The sequence below is a fragment of the Cebus imitator genome, unplaced genomic scaffold (genome assembly GCF_001604975.1).
Source record: "Cebus imitator isolate Cc_AM_T3 unplaced genomic scaffold, Cebus_imitator-1.0 Scaffold44, whole genome shotgun sequence".
Taxonomy (NCBI): Eukaryota; Metazoa; Chordata; class Mammalia; order Primates; family Cebidae; genus Cebus; species Cebus imitator.
This window is the reverse complement of record NW_016107359.1, coordinates 2165918-2179799: the sequence shown is the minus strand read 5'-3', so window position 1 is coordinate 2179799 and position 13882 is coordinate 2165918. Positions and strand designations below refer to the sequence as shown.

Genomic DNA, 13882 nt, shown 5'->3' with positions numbered 1-13882 from the left:
AAAGAACTGCCCAAGATTGGGTAATTTTTAAAGGAAAGAGGTTTAATTGACTCAGTTCCACATGGTTGAGGGAGGCCTCAGGAAACTTACAATCATAGGAGAAGGGAATGTGTTACATGGCAGCAGGCAAGGGAGCAAGTGTGTTAAGGAGGAACTGTCAGACACTTACCAAACCATGAGATCTTGTGAGAACTCACTCACGAGAAATGCATGGGGACACTGCCCCAGATCCAGTCACCTCCCACCAGGTCTCTCCCTCAACATGTGGGGATTATGGGGGTTACAATTCAAGATGAGATTTGGATGGGGACACAAAACCTAACCATATCAGTATACATTTCCTAACTCTGACCCCTGAAAGGCCTAAAGGCAGTAACAGCTCAGCAGCAAATACCTAGCACCCAGATGCTGGTTTCTAAATACTATCCTCCAATAAGTTGGACCTGGGTTCCTTGGAGAGGTAAGTGATTTCAGTGCTAGAGCAGGGAAAATACAAGTTGAGCCTGAAGCATCTTATAAAGTCAGAAAGTACGGAATTGNAAAAAAAAAAAAAAAGAAAAGAAAAAGACAATGACATATTAAAAAGTGCTCCTAGTGGCCAAAGCTGGAACAATATGAGCAACAAAATAAACAACAACGGAATTTTGATTCGAATCCAGAGAATAAAATAAATATCCATGAGGTCACACTGATATAAGTAAATGATTAAGTAAATAAATGTGAGGAGGGACTATTCGGTATTACAGAAGAATTATAATTGATAAATGTAGAGGAAATACGGAGAATAGAAAGAAGATCTACCTATAAATGCCAAAATTAGTGGCCAAAAATTAAAGGAGAAACAAGATATTTGTGAAGCCTCAAAGCATTTTCCCCCAAATATATATTAATTAAGGGGAAAGTATTAACTTTTTGTTAATACGGATCAGGTTTTACGAAATTAAAAAGCTGACATTCTCTTTTAGTCTGAATAACTTCAAAGACTTGAACAGAGAAAATTCCAAATCAGGTCCACTCAGGCCCTTTCTTATCTAGCCACAATATACTTTAAAAGATAAGCAGTATATTCAATTTAAAGAAAAAATTATATGCCTGTCTTTAACGTATACATATTTAATTTCAATGATACTATCAAGCCGGCAATGACTCAGTATTTGATTTTTTTATGCTGAGCTAGAAAAATCGAAATAATCTAAGATTACATGAAAAAGAAAATCAAAGTGTAAACTTTCCTATAAGTTTATTTCCCCTTGTTTTACTTTTAAGTAGCACAACTAGAACATAAATCAGGGAAGTTTAAAAAAAAAGATGTCTTAAGATATGATATTAATAGATGCAAAAACCATTAGCATTACCTTCTTGTATCATCCATCATTTAAAAGAAAATTTTACTTATTCATAAATCTTAGTTTACAAATCAGATACTCTCCACAGCTAAACACACACAATGCTAAGGTGGCCTTATTAACATATTAAAGCTATCAAGATTTCTATCCCTTCTGGAGCTTAATTTTATCACCTTTCATAATTCAAATGTGTAAGCCCTCAAATTCTAAATCCATACTGATTTAAATATAAAATGCATGATGGCACAAAAGGATGCAAAGTATTTTCTTCCTAGTAAGTTTCCAGATTCCCTCCCTTTAAAAAGTAAATTTTAAAAAGTTTTAAATTTGCTTTATAAAAATGCAAGCAAAGATACCTCAAGTCTATTAGGAAACCAAATATATTTCTGGTTAGGCATGATATACAAGAGGCTATTTTCAAGTCAAATAATAGTTCTTTATGTGATGAAGACTTCAGAAGCTTACTTTATTTTGCTAAAATTACATAGAAAATAGCAAAAATAATTTGTTTCTGATTTTGGTGCCTTGAACAGAGAAATTCCTTTATGATACTGATTTTGGTGCAATAAACAGAGAAATTCCTTTATGATCTTGGTTGGAAATTCTAACTTACATGGCATGTTTTTAATATATACTTTTTTTTTCTTTAGCCAAGAGATTCCTGAGGAGTATAGCAAAGATTTTATAGACTTTCTAGGCTCCAATTTAAATTTCTCCTTCTATCTTATGTTTTTTAAAATACTCATAATTTTAGGAATCACAAACAAGTATAAGCAGTTCCATTTAAATCTCAGAGAGAAATGTAACTCCAACTTTAGCCACTAAATGTAGTTTTATATTAGCATGTTTTCAATTAAGTTTATATATGCTAAACTACTTAAATTACTAGAATGGATATTAAAAACACACAATCATCACTCTCAAGATATTATTCGTTCAGTTTAAATTTAGTAGGAAAGACAAATATAATTAAATGCGTTTGTGTGAAGTTTTTAGAAAGGGAACAAACTTGACCTTTATCATATAAACTTTTATTTTTGAAAATCTAAGCAAAATGAAGGCTTCTACTTAAAAAATAAGCACCTAGTACTTAACTGCTAACAACATTAAGTCTTATTTTAAAAATCAATTACTTCAGAAAACTAGCACCTCCTCTAAGTAATAATACAGACCCCTCACTTGAAGAAATTAGAGTTCCTGTAGCTCCATATATATTTATATGCATATATAAATCTCTAATAAGTTTTCATACATTATAATTACATAGCATAAGATACCCTGCTCCAGTTTTCTAGGCCAAGGGTCAGCAAACTTTCCTAAAAGGGCCAGATTTTAGGCTTATGAGCCATACAGACACTTTTCCAACTAAAAACTCCACCACCGTAGTGCTAAGACAGCCACATACAGTATGTATTAAGTGGGTGTGGCTGTGTTCCAATAAAACTTTTTTATTAAAACAGGTGGCTGGCCTGACTCCTGCAAACAGATTTGATATCAGTATATAACACTTTCAGCAAATGTATAATCATGTTTTCCTTGCATCTAGTAGTTGTTACAAGGAACATTAGTTATTTAAATGGTAAAGAAACCAGGAAAACATTTCCTGAGGTCAGAATCTCCAATTAGACTGGGAAATTTAAACGTGTTAATACACATTAAAATATGTCTAAAAATGCATAGTAAGGGTATAATTAAATTTTATTAAACAATCTTACCTTAATCAAACGAAAAGAATCTAAATTCTAACACATCTCTGAGAATGGATAGTAAAGGTATGATTAAATTTTATTAAACAATCTTACCTTAATCAAATGAAGGAATCTAAACTCTAGTACATCTCTGGTTTCAATTCAAAATATATCTGAATCAAAACTTCAGTTTCTTGTCAAATTCCTAGAGAAACAAAATTGAAAACCTTAAGTCAGGTTCCAGTTTCAGATAAGATGGGGTAATCACATGCCAACAAGTTAATGTAGCTATAAGACCTGGACAGAAGGCATTGAGCAGCTACTAGGGAATTTTGAAAAGTAACAGTAGCAGGCAGATTAAGTAAGACAATCAGAATTTGATGTACCACTGAAGCAACCACAGGTTTACCATTTATATCCCCCTGCCCCGCTTTCATCCAGACTAAACATAATACAGACCAAATGGAAAGCTGCAGGAGAATCCCTCTACCTCTGGCTCGAGAAGAAGGAAAGAAGACTCCTAACACTCACAAGAAAGTATGCAAATCCCTCCTTTTTCTTCCCTTTTTTCGCTCTCTCAAGGCCAGCCACCCATCCCAGCTGTGGCAACAGTGGCACTGGAGGCCATTAGGAACCTAAAACTCTGAGAGAGGGAATCTAACTCTGAACACAGAGGCTGTGGTCCCAAAAGGATGTGGTGAATCCCTACTGCTTCTTTCTCTGTCCTCTTGCCACTTGGCCCTGAATATGGGCATAGTTGCAGGGAGTGAATATTAAAGAGAGAGAAAGACCCATTTCCTGGTCAGAAAAGGGGAGCCAGGCAGAATTAGAAATTACTGGGAGATAACAGACAAGGAACATGGGAAAGCAACACCTCAAAGTTGTTTTATGAACTACTGGACTCACCCTCAAGTGGCATTTGTGTGCATCTGACCCAAACAAACATACACAGACTTTGAGAATTATGGAATAGACCCCCACCCAAGTTCCAGACTGGCCATGGGTGACACACATGTGGGACAGAACCAAGTAGTATGGTAAAAGCTTTGAAAATCAAACTGATGCTGTAACTATAACCCACAGAAACTTACTTGCAGTGTGAATCTAACTGGGTTGACTGTCTAAAACAAATACATCAATATTCTGCATAGTATTTCAGCAAGATCCAATGTCTCCTAACATAATAGTCAAATGTCCAGGATAGAATCCAAAATTACTAGGAATACAGGGAATCAACAAAATCTCAACTTGCACAGAAAAAATGCCAACATCAAGAAAACAAAGATGTTGAAATTACCTAAGATATTAAAGATATTACAGCCATTATTACAGAATACTTTAACAGGTAACTACAAACATTCCTGAAACAAAGGATAAGCTTTAAAAAAAAAAAAAAAAAAAGAAGATACAAGAAGAATCAACTGGAAATTTTAGAAGTAGAAAAATATCAATAACCAAAATAAAAAGCTCACTAAATGAGCTCAATAGTCGAATAAAGATGACAGAATAAAAAGTAGGTGAACTTACTACAGATGAATAAAAGTGATCCAATCTGAGCAGAGACAAAGATTGGGGAAAAAAGGTCAACATCATTAGTGTGATGAAGTCGTTCTGTATGATACTGAGGTGGTGTACACATGGCATTGTGCATTTGTCAAAACCCACAGAACTGCACATCACAAATATTAAACTTTAATGTATGCAAATGTTTAAAAATCAACTAAGATGTTGGGGAAATTTTAAGATAGAAGACAGTCCATGACAAATGAATCTGGCTATATTATAAATGAATGACATAACCCAACTAAAGGGTGTAGGGTAAATTTATTTCTCACAGGGGTACTGGTTAACAATTGTGAACTTGCTTTACTGAGATGGAACAAGTAAGTAAATGGATAATCAAGGCCAGGTTTCTGTTAGAAAGGAAAGCTACAGATAAAGTAGAAAAGCCTAGAATGAACCCTGCACTACTGGATTAGTCACAGACATCAGTATGAACTTGATATATATACAGCATAATATATAATACAAATGGATACAGAAACAATTATAGATGTACATAAATACATGATTAATATACAAATGTATTATTTCCTAGCTCTATCCTTTGAGAAGGCCTTGAAATGGTGATACCCCTGTATCAACAAGTATATCTAGTACCCAGAGAGACAATGGATCTAAACACAATTGTCCAACACAAGAAACCAGGGCTCCTAAAAGGAAATCGCCGATTCTACGGGTAACGCAGATAAAATGTATGATGAACCTGGAGAACCTTGTAGAACCAAAAATTAAGGAAGTATTCAAAAAAGAAAAGGATGGGGACATGTCAAAGGAATACAGGGAACAACACTGGAACAATTTTAGCAAAAAAATAACAGTACTGAATTATAAGCCAATGTATAAAGTAAGTATACATATTGATATAAATAACTGAATAAATAAATGGAAAAAAAGGGACAAAAGCTTACTTACAGAAGAAATCTTAATAACAAATACATATACCCCATCCATAAGATGAAACAATCTCCCAAGCACTTGGATTGTGGGCTGAAATTAGCAACTCATTTCTAAAGAACAGAATACAAAAAGACAAAAATGTCAACTTTACAGTGAAGACATCTGATAAACAATACCTTAACCAAGTAACGTTGTCATCATGTACTTTGATAAGATGTGAGGAAAAGGGCATTTCCCTCTGTGGATTCTTCCCTAAAACTTATAACCTAAGTCTAATCACAAGAAAAACATTAGACAAACACAAATTGAGAGACACTTTGCAAAGTATCTGACTGGTACTAGTACTCAAAACTGTCAAGTTTATGAAAAACGAAGAAAGGCTGAGAAACTGTCATAGACTACATGAGATTTGGGAAGAGTGACAAAGGTAACATGTAAACCTGGAATGGATTCTTGAACAGGAGACCAGTGGAAAATCTGGCAAAATTCCAGCTTGGAATCTGGAGTTTGGTTAGTAGTAAGGTACCAATGTTGGTTTCTTGGTTTTGAAAAATGCATTTGGTTTTGTAAAATGTTATTATTATGGCAAGCTATGTGAGGAATATAAAGGAACTCTTTGTATTATCTTTGTAACTCTTCTATAAATCTAAACTTCTTCTAAAATAAAAAGGTTGTTTTTAATGGTCAAAAGACCTGAATAGATCCTTCACCAAAGAGAATGTAACAAAATATATGACAAAATGTGCAACATTACTAGCTATCAGGAAAATGAAAATGAAACTCATTATGAGGTACCACTGCAAATCTATTAGAATGGCTAAAATGAAAAAGATGAATCATACCAAGTGCTGACAGGAGTGCAGAACAACTAGAACACTCATACATTGCTGATGTAAATACAAAGTGGTATAGCCATTTCAGAAAACAATTTGTCAATTTCTTCACAATAAACACCATATGACCCACCAATCCCATACCTATGTATTTTTACCCAACAGAAATGAAAACTCATTTGCACAAAATCCTATACAAAAATGTTTATAGCAGCTCTATTCAAAATAGTTAAAAACTGGAAACAACTGAAATGTCCTCCAATTAATGAATTTAAACTGTGGTACACATCCATACAACTGAATACTACTCAGTAATAAAAAGGAATAAAATATCAATACACAGAACAACTTATATGAATCTTATAAGGCATTATACTGAGTAAATGCACACCTAACAGTCTTAACTGGCTTCATGGTCTATTATTCTACTTCATGATCATTTTTGAAAAGACAAAAGTAAAATGGCAGAGTTACCAGGTATTGAGGGGTATGGAGGGAGCACAACTACACAGGTATAACAAGGTAGTTTTTTTGAGCTAAGGAAACTATTCCAGATATTGACTGTGATGGCGGCGAGATAAATCTATATACGTGCTAAAATTTATCAACTATACACAGAAAAAGTTTTACTGCATGTTCATTTGAAAAAATAAAATTTACGATACTTAAAAGACTTTTAAATCATCAAGGCTTTTTCAGAGTTATTTAGTTTGGATTTTATAGTCTGTAAAAATCCTCTTGTTTATTCTGCCTATTTTTAAGATAGAGGAAGTGACAGATAGCTCAGTCCTGACATGTAAAATCACTAGGGGGATCAGTGGTCTAAATGTCAGTTCTCCTAAGCAATGTGTCACCGGCAAAGGAGTCTAATCTGCTCATTACCACTATCCCACCTAATTGAAGAGTAAATCCTGACATCTGCTTAGTATCATAAAAGAACTTTCAGTAATGATTTAAAAAAAAAATAATACTGATTTACAGTCATTAGAGAATTCCACATTGTGGGACAGTGAGAGGGATTCTACTTTCATTGCATAATAAGCATTCTGAAGACAAAAAAAGTAAAACAGGCCAGGTAAGGTGGCTCATTCTTGCAATCCCAACACTTTGGGAAGCCAAGGTGGGCGGATCACCTGAGGTCAGGCATTTGAGACCAGCCTGGCCAACACGGTGAAACCCCATCTCTACAAAACTACAAAAAAATCAGCTGGGCATGCTGGCACACACCTGTAGTCCCAGCTACTCGGAAGGCTAAGTCACAAGAATCGCTTAAGCTTGGGAGGCAGAGGGTGTAGTGAGCCAAGATCACACCATTGTACTCCAGCCTGGGTGACAGAGTAAGAGCCCCTCTCAAAAAAAAAAAAAAAAAAAGTAAAACAATCATTTGTTTCTACCTTTCTTATCAGGGAAAAAATAGTCGCTTTATTTGAGTACGTAGGATGAGGAATACAAGCAGGAAAACATAGTATTTCAGAAGTAATTCCACTCTTCTGCAAGAATTTCTTTATCGTACTTCAACTAATATAGTGCACTACAAACTTACGGTAAATTATTACTATGCTATACATACATGTGGTCCTAAAATGTTAAAACCTATACAATACAGGCATTTAAATTTTTAAAAATTAAGTACAAAGGTACTACCTCTTCTGAACACTTTTTGTCATGCTATTTGGTTCCTACATTTACCTTAAGTATTATTTTTAAAAATCATATTTAGCCAACTATTCCCATTTAACCTAAACTAGATTATTTGTTTTTAAGGATACTGTTCTCAGCTGTGTTACTAAATTCAGCAATACCTTCAGATTACTATATTTAAAAGAATAAGAGAATTTTTTTAAACACCAATCAGCAATTGCACTAATTTTAAATGGAAAACTAAGGGCCTCCATAAGGAACAGTTTTTGCCTTAAGGCCTTTTGTTCTCATAATATCACATCCAATTATAAGTGTAATGATTTGCTTCAAGAATTTAGGTTATTTTCCTCAGAAACACATTTGGAAAAGCTGATGACATTATCTGGTACCACATCCTTTCTAACCACATCCTTTCTACATTTGTGTGTAGTAGCTATAGTAATTCACTAAAGTCAGTTTAGTTTTGACACCCAATAAAACCCACTGAATGGACTACCTACTGTAAATCTGTATGCTTATTGCTCCATGTAATCTTCTCACTAGATTTTCAATTTACTAAACAAAGGCTGTTTTATTAATAATCAAAATCTGACTTCCACAGATGCACTACACCTGTCAAAAGTTTCAGTAGGTTAGTAAATTTCCTGTCTCTTCTCTCTGTTATACTAAATGTGTTTAAGTCACTACTATATTTTAATGACCATAAACACAGGAGTTTTTTCCCCTCTCTTTTTCAAATAATCAAGAAAACTTCAATGATTAGTATTGCACTATTCACACTTAAACTTCCAGCTGTCTTCAAAAGTTGCCAATAACAATTTTTACATATGAACTAAACCCAACAGGATGCTTTATCTTACTAGCCACTGAAACGCTAAATTCACAGAAATCAACATTACCTAGTAACATTTTAAAGATTACAGTACAATAAACCACCTACCTCTATAAGAGTGGCTATTACTTTCCTTTACCCAAATTAATATCATCCAAACTTAAATATCACAATAGCCATCTCTACACTTAAGCAAATCAAACGAACTTTTCACCCATTATTCCAAAAGTTCTTCTTTAGAAATGAAGTTTATATAAAATATATTTAGGCTATTTGTTAAGAAACACAAAAGGTCAGAATAAGAAATTATCCATAAATAATGTTAAACTATCAAAGAATCAAGAAGGGATTTGGAATGAGAGCTTAGTATGTACTGAAATTAAGAAGACCTCATGTGATATTTACACTCTGTAGCCCAAACCTGTGTTACAAGTATATTTAGCCACTTGCTAATAGTTCTATGATGGACAAGTTTGAAAGCAATGCCTGGGTAGACTATAAATCTCATATATCTGTGCTTACTCCAATCCACCATTACTAAAGTTCCCTATTGCTGCATTGGGAAACTACATGATACAGGATTGTAACCATGACTCTTACTGAGAGAACTACGAATAACTATCTTTAGAAGGCATTTAACAATTGGTAAGAATACTGCAGTTTTTCCATGAAGAGTAGACCCACATTCAGCACACAGTGGGAGCACAACAGGAAATTGTATATGAGAAAGACAGAAGCTCTAAGAGCAATAAACAATAGATAAAATAAGTCTATCTCATAAAAGCCATATTGAAAAATTTATTTTAATTTGCTTCTGAGTTGGCAATTCTTCACTGTAGGTGAATACTGGTTTAAAGCAACTGCTGATTACTATTTTTTAATTGGGTAAGTACTTTCTGACTGTTGAATCTAGGAGGAGAAAGCAAGGCTGGGCACTATGGTTCATTCCTGTTATCTCATTTTGGTAGGTCAAGGTGGAAGGATAGCTTGAGCCCAGGAGCTCAAGACCAGCCTGGGCAACAGAATGAGACTCCGTCTCTACAAAAAATTTAAAAATTAGCCAGATATGGTAGAGTGTGCCTGTAGTCCCAGCTAGCTGGGAGGCTGAGGAAGGAAGATTGTTTGAGCTGAGGAGATTAAGGCTACAGTAAGCCTGTGTTCATATCAATGCACTCTAATTTGGGTGACAGAGCCAGATCCTTTCTCAAAAATAATAATAGTAAGAAAAAGCAAAATAGAACTGCCCTTAGCACTTTAGAATCTTTACTAAGAAAAGTAAAATGGAGTACATGGCCATTCTTAAGGCCTTTTTAAAAATTCCTCAGTGGGTATCTGATTAAATCTTAAATTGTCCTCTAAGTCTGGATTTTTGATCCCAAATTTCCTCACTGCATTTGAAGCAGAAATAGCCAAAAAGAGAGATAAGTTCCTAACTCAATGCAAAGAAAAACAAAGTAAGTCTTTGTTAGCAATTCTGTAAAGCATCCAGTATGTAAAACACTATTGTAGTGATGGGATGAGGAAAGGGTCAAAACAAAGAACACTAGTATTGGCTTTCAAAGAGCTTACATAATATGGAATACATGAAGAATTCTTTATAAAGCACTGCTATATGTTTTGCTCATTTTTATAAGTATACCGCTAGACAAGCAAGGGCAGATACTCTGTTTGCTTTGTTTACCACAGTAGCCCCAGTGCCTACTACAATGACTAGCACATAGCAAGCACTAGAAAAATATTTGTGGATAAATGAAGACTTTCAACAGCTATGTCAATAATGACACTTGGCTTTCTTGATTCCAGTTACCTAGTCCTCTTTGACAGACAGAACAATGGCCCTCCAAAGATGTCTGTGCTCTTAACCACTGGAACCTAAGTTATCTGACACGGCAAAAGGGATTTGCAGTTGTAATTAAGGTTAAGGAACCTGAGATGGGAGAGATTATCCTGTATTATCCAGGTAGGTCCAATCTCATCACATGAGGCTTTTAAAGTAGAAGAGGAAAACAGAAGGTGGATCAGAGAATTTAAATGAAAGGAGAAGGAGATATCAGGAGAAGGAGAAGGTCGAGAAGAAGGACTTGACCTTTGTTACTGACCTTGAAGATGAAGGAGGGCCACATGCCAGGGAATAAGTGGAATGTAGGTGCTAGAAAGGGCCCTGATCAAGACAAATGCTACAACCACAAGGATCCCAGTGCTACAACCACAAGGAACTGAATTCTACTAAAACCCCGAATAAGCAAGTAAAGTGATCTTTCCCTACAGCCTCCAGAAAGGAACATGGCCCTGCTGAAATTTTTATTTTAGCCCAATGAGACCAGAATTGGCCTACTGACTCACAGAGCTGTAAGATTTAAAAAATTTCTGTTTAAGCCACTAAGTCGGTATTGATTTGTGATGGCAGCAATAGAAAACTAACATGCCCCTTATCGCTTCTACTCTAGCAACCCAAATATATAGCTTTTCTTGCCATCACCCTGATACTGCTTCAATACAAGATCTAAAATTCTGAAATGCTTCGACCTGATCATAATCGCCTATTCTTACTTATTCTACTTCATACTCCCTACATCTGTCATTATCAAGGAAAAGACCTTATTTAAAAGAACAATATATAGAAACAAAATGCCACTTACCAATCATGAATTAGTATTTTCTAGCTAGAATGTTTGCTCAGCTTTATATCCAAGAGTATAAAACGGCACCACAGAATGGTTATAACCAAACTACAAATTTCATATTCCTTGCAACATTGTAGTACCAAGGACCCACACTGAAATGTGTTATTAAACAACCCAGTGTGTCAAATTCTGATTAATTTACTTTCAAAGAAAAAGTCTTTTGTTTTTAAATCTGGAACCATTTCTTTGCCTCTTTATATTTATATGCTTGCTCTAAAATATTAAAAACAACCTCATAAACAATCTGTTTAACAGTAATTAGAATTGTATCTAGTTAAAACAACAGCAGAGCATGCCACAACACAGATGGCAGAAAACTTTCTCCTTGCCTGATCAGTGTCAAAAAATTGTTCTATTTCACGATTAGGAAAAATTTTGTCACAGGCTATCTCCCAAAATACTAGTGAAAGGACAGTTTTATTAAGAAAGTCTTTGTTCAACATGAATCTTAATTATTTCTCAATGTAAAAATTTTTCATACTACTCTGATAAAACCCAGCCAAATTTGTGATTAGGGAGTCATAATGGATAGAAGTCTGTACTACTGATTTCACTCTAGTTCCAATTCCTTAAGCACACTAATTCTCTGGGGATAGAGGTTCCCAGACTATGATGGACATTGAAATCACCTGGGGAGTGTTTAAAATTTCCAATGACCAAGTTCCAACCCATACCAATTAAATCAGAAGGTCTGGGTATAAGACAGGCATAAAAGTTTTTAAACTCCCCCCATGGCTCCAGTATGGTTTATTACTAACAATAAGGCATGGTACAGTGCACTGAATGGAGCCAGGCGGCCTGGGATCTGACACTGGCTGTGCCACCAACAAGCTTGGGTACGTCACTGGGTAGCCATTTCCTCATCTATAAAAATATAGGATTGGACAAGTTATTTCGAACATCTAACATGTTATAAGTCTAGGATGAGATTCCTTGGTTTTTTTAGAAAGATTAAATCGTCTTAACATTTAAACTATGAAAAAAAAATTGAAATCCATGATCTGATGATGCTTATTCCTACCTGTTAAAATCTTATTTTCATAAAGATTATTCCATAGTAGAGATCAAATTCAACTACATTTCAATTGCACTAATTTTTATATATTCTTATGCTCATCTATGTCATAAAAGGGTATATATGTTAGGAATGACTGGAAGCTTGAATTATCTCAAAATATAGCTTGCTATCAGATTTATTTTTAGAAGTCCTATTAAAATACATTGCACGTATTCTGATTTTCTTGAATAGGGTTCCTGGTTTTGGTTGGCTCCTGAAGATACAAAATGACTTTAATTTTTCATTATTTCATAAAAGCAAATCATTAAGGAAACCAGAAACATAGTTGAAATAATCCCTGAATATCAAGTTATTCTGTATACAGTCTCAAACTGAATTCTTACCTTTGACCACCCCTTACAAATGTACACTACCAGTTATGAGGGTGCTTGGAAAAAGGTTAATTCATTCAACATGTTTGAAAGAATTTTATAGTTTTATAGAAGGCATTTTATAGTTCCAGAGCTTGGGGTCTAGGTGGCAGACTTCTAATGTGTCCCTGCAGTGATCCCTGCCTTCTGATAGTCACACATTGTATAATCCTTCCTTTAAGTGTGGGCTAGACCTAGTAACTTGCTTATAAAGAAGAAAATACTGGCCAGGCATGGTGGTTTACACCTGTAATCCCAAGACTTTGGGAGGCCAAGGCAGGAGGATCACTTGAGCCCAGGAGTTCAACATGGGCAACATAGTGAGACTCTGTTTCAATTTTTAAAAATAAAGAAAATGTAGCAAAAGCGATGGGATGTCAATTCCGTAATTAGGTTATAAAAATTGTGATGTCCTTCTTGCTACCACTCTGTTTTGCTGGCATTCTTTCTTGCCCTCTTGCTTGTTTGCTCTAAGTCAACTGCCATATTGTGAGATATTCTATGGGTTCATATGGCGTGGGTCCAAGGGAGGCCTCTGGCCAACAGCCTGAGAAGATATGAATCCTGCCTTGTGAGTGACCTAGAAAATGGATCCTTCCACATCAAGATTTCTGATGAGGCTTCAGGCCTTGTCAACACATTGGTTCATAACCTTGTAAAAGACCCACCACCTATGCTGTTCCTGGATTCCTGATTCACTGCAATATAATATGTGTTTTGAGTGGGTGTGTTTTAAAGTAATTTGTTATGCAGCAATAGGTAACTAATATAGGCATGTAGCAATGAATAAAAACACTGTAGTCAAAGAAGCAATTGTTCAATAATAAGACAGATCAAGGTATCAACAATCCAGTAATGGGTAAGACATGTAAATGCATGTAATAAAGTATTTTAGGAGCTCTGATAAAAGTATACCTGTGTTTGAATGCCACATGCAGGGTTTTTTTAAAAAAAAGAAAAAAGTATACCT

General features: G+C 34.9%; 1 protein-coding gene across 2 annotated transcripts in view; it reads right to left on the bottom strand.

Annotated features, from left to right (window-relative positions):
* Positions 1–13882, bottom strand: part of GLCE (glucuronic acid epimerase) — a 98324-nt gene that overhangs the window by 47758 nt on the left and 36684 nt on the right. For both annotated transcript variants that reach the window (XM_017526781.2, XM_017526782.2), the window contains exon 2: positions 3149–3239. The gene's annotated coding sequence lies outside the window, so the exon portion shown is untranslated. The remainder of the gene's footprint in view (positions 1–3148; positions 3240–13882) is intronic.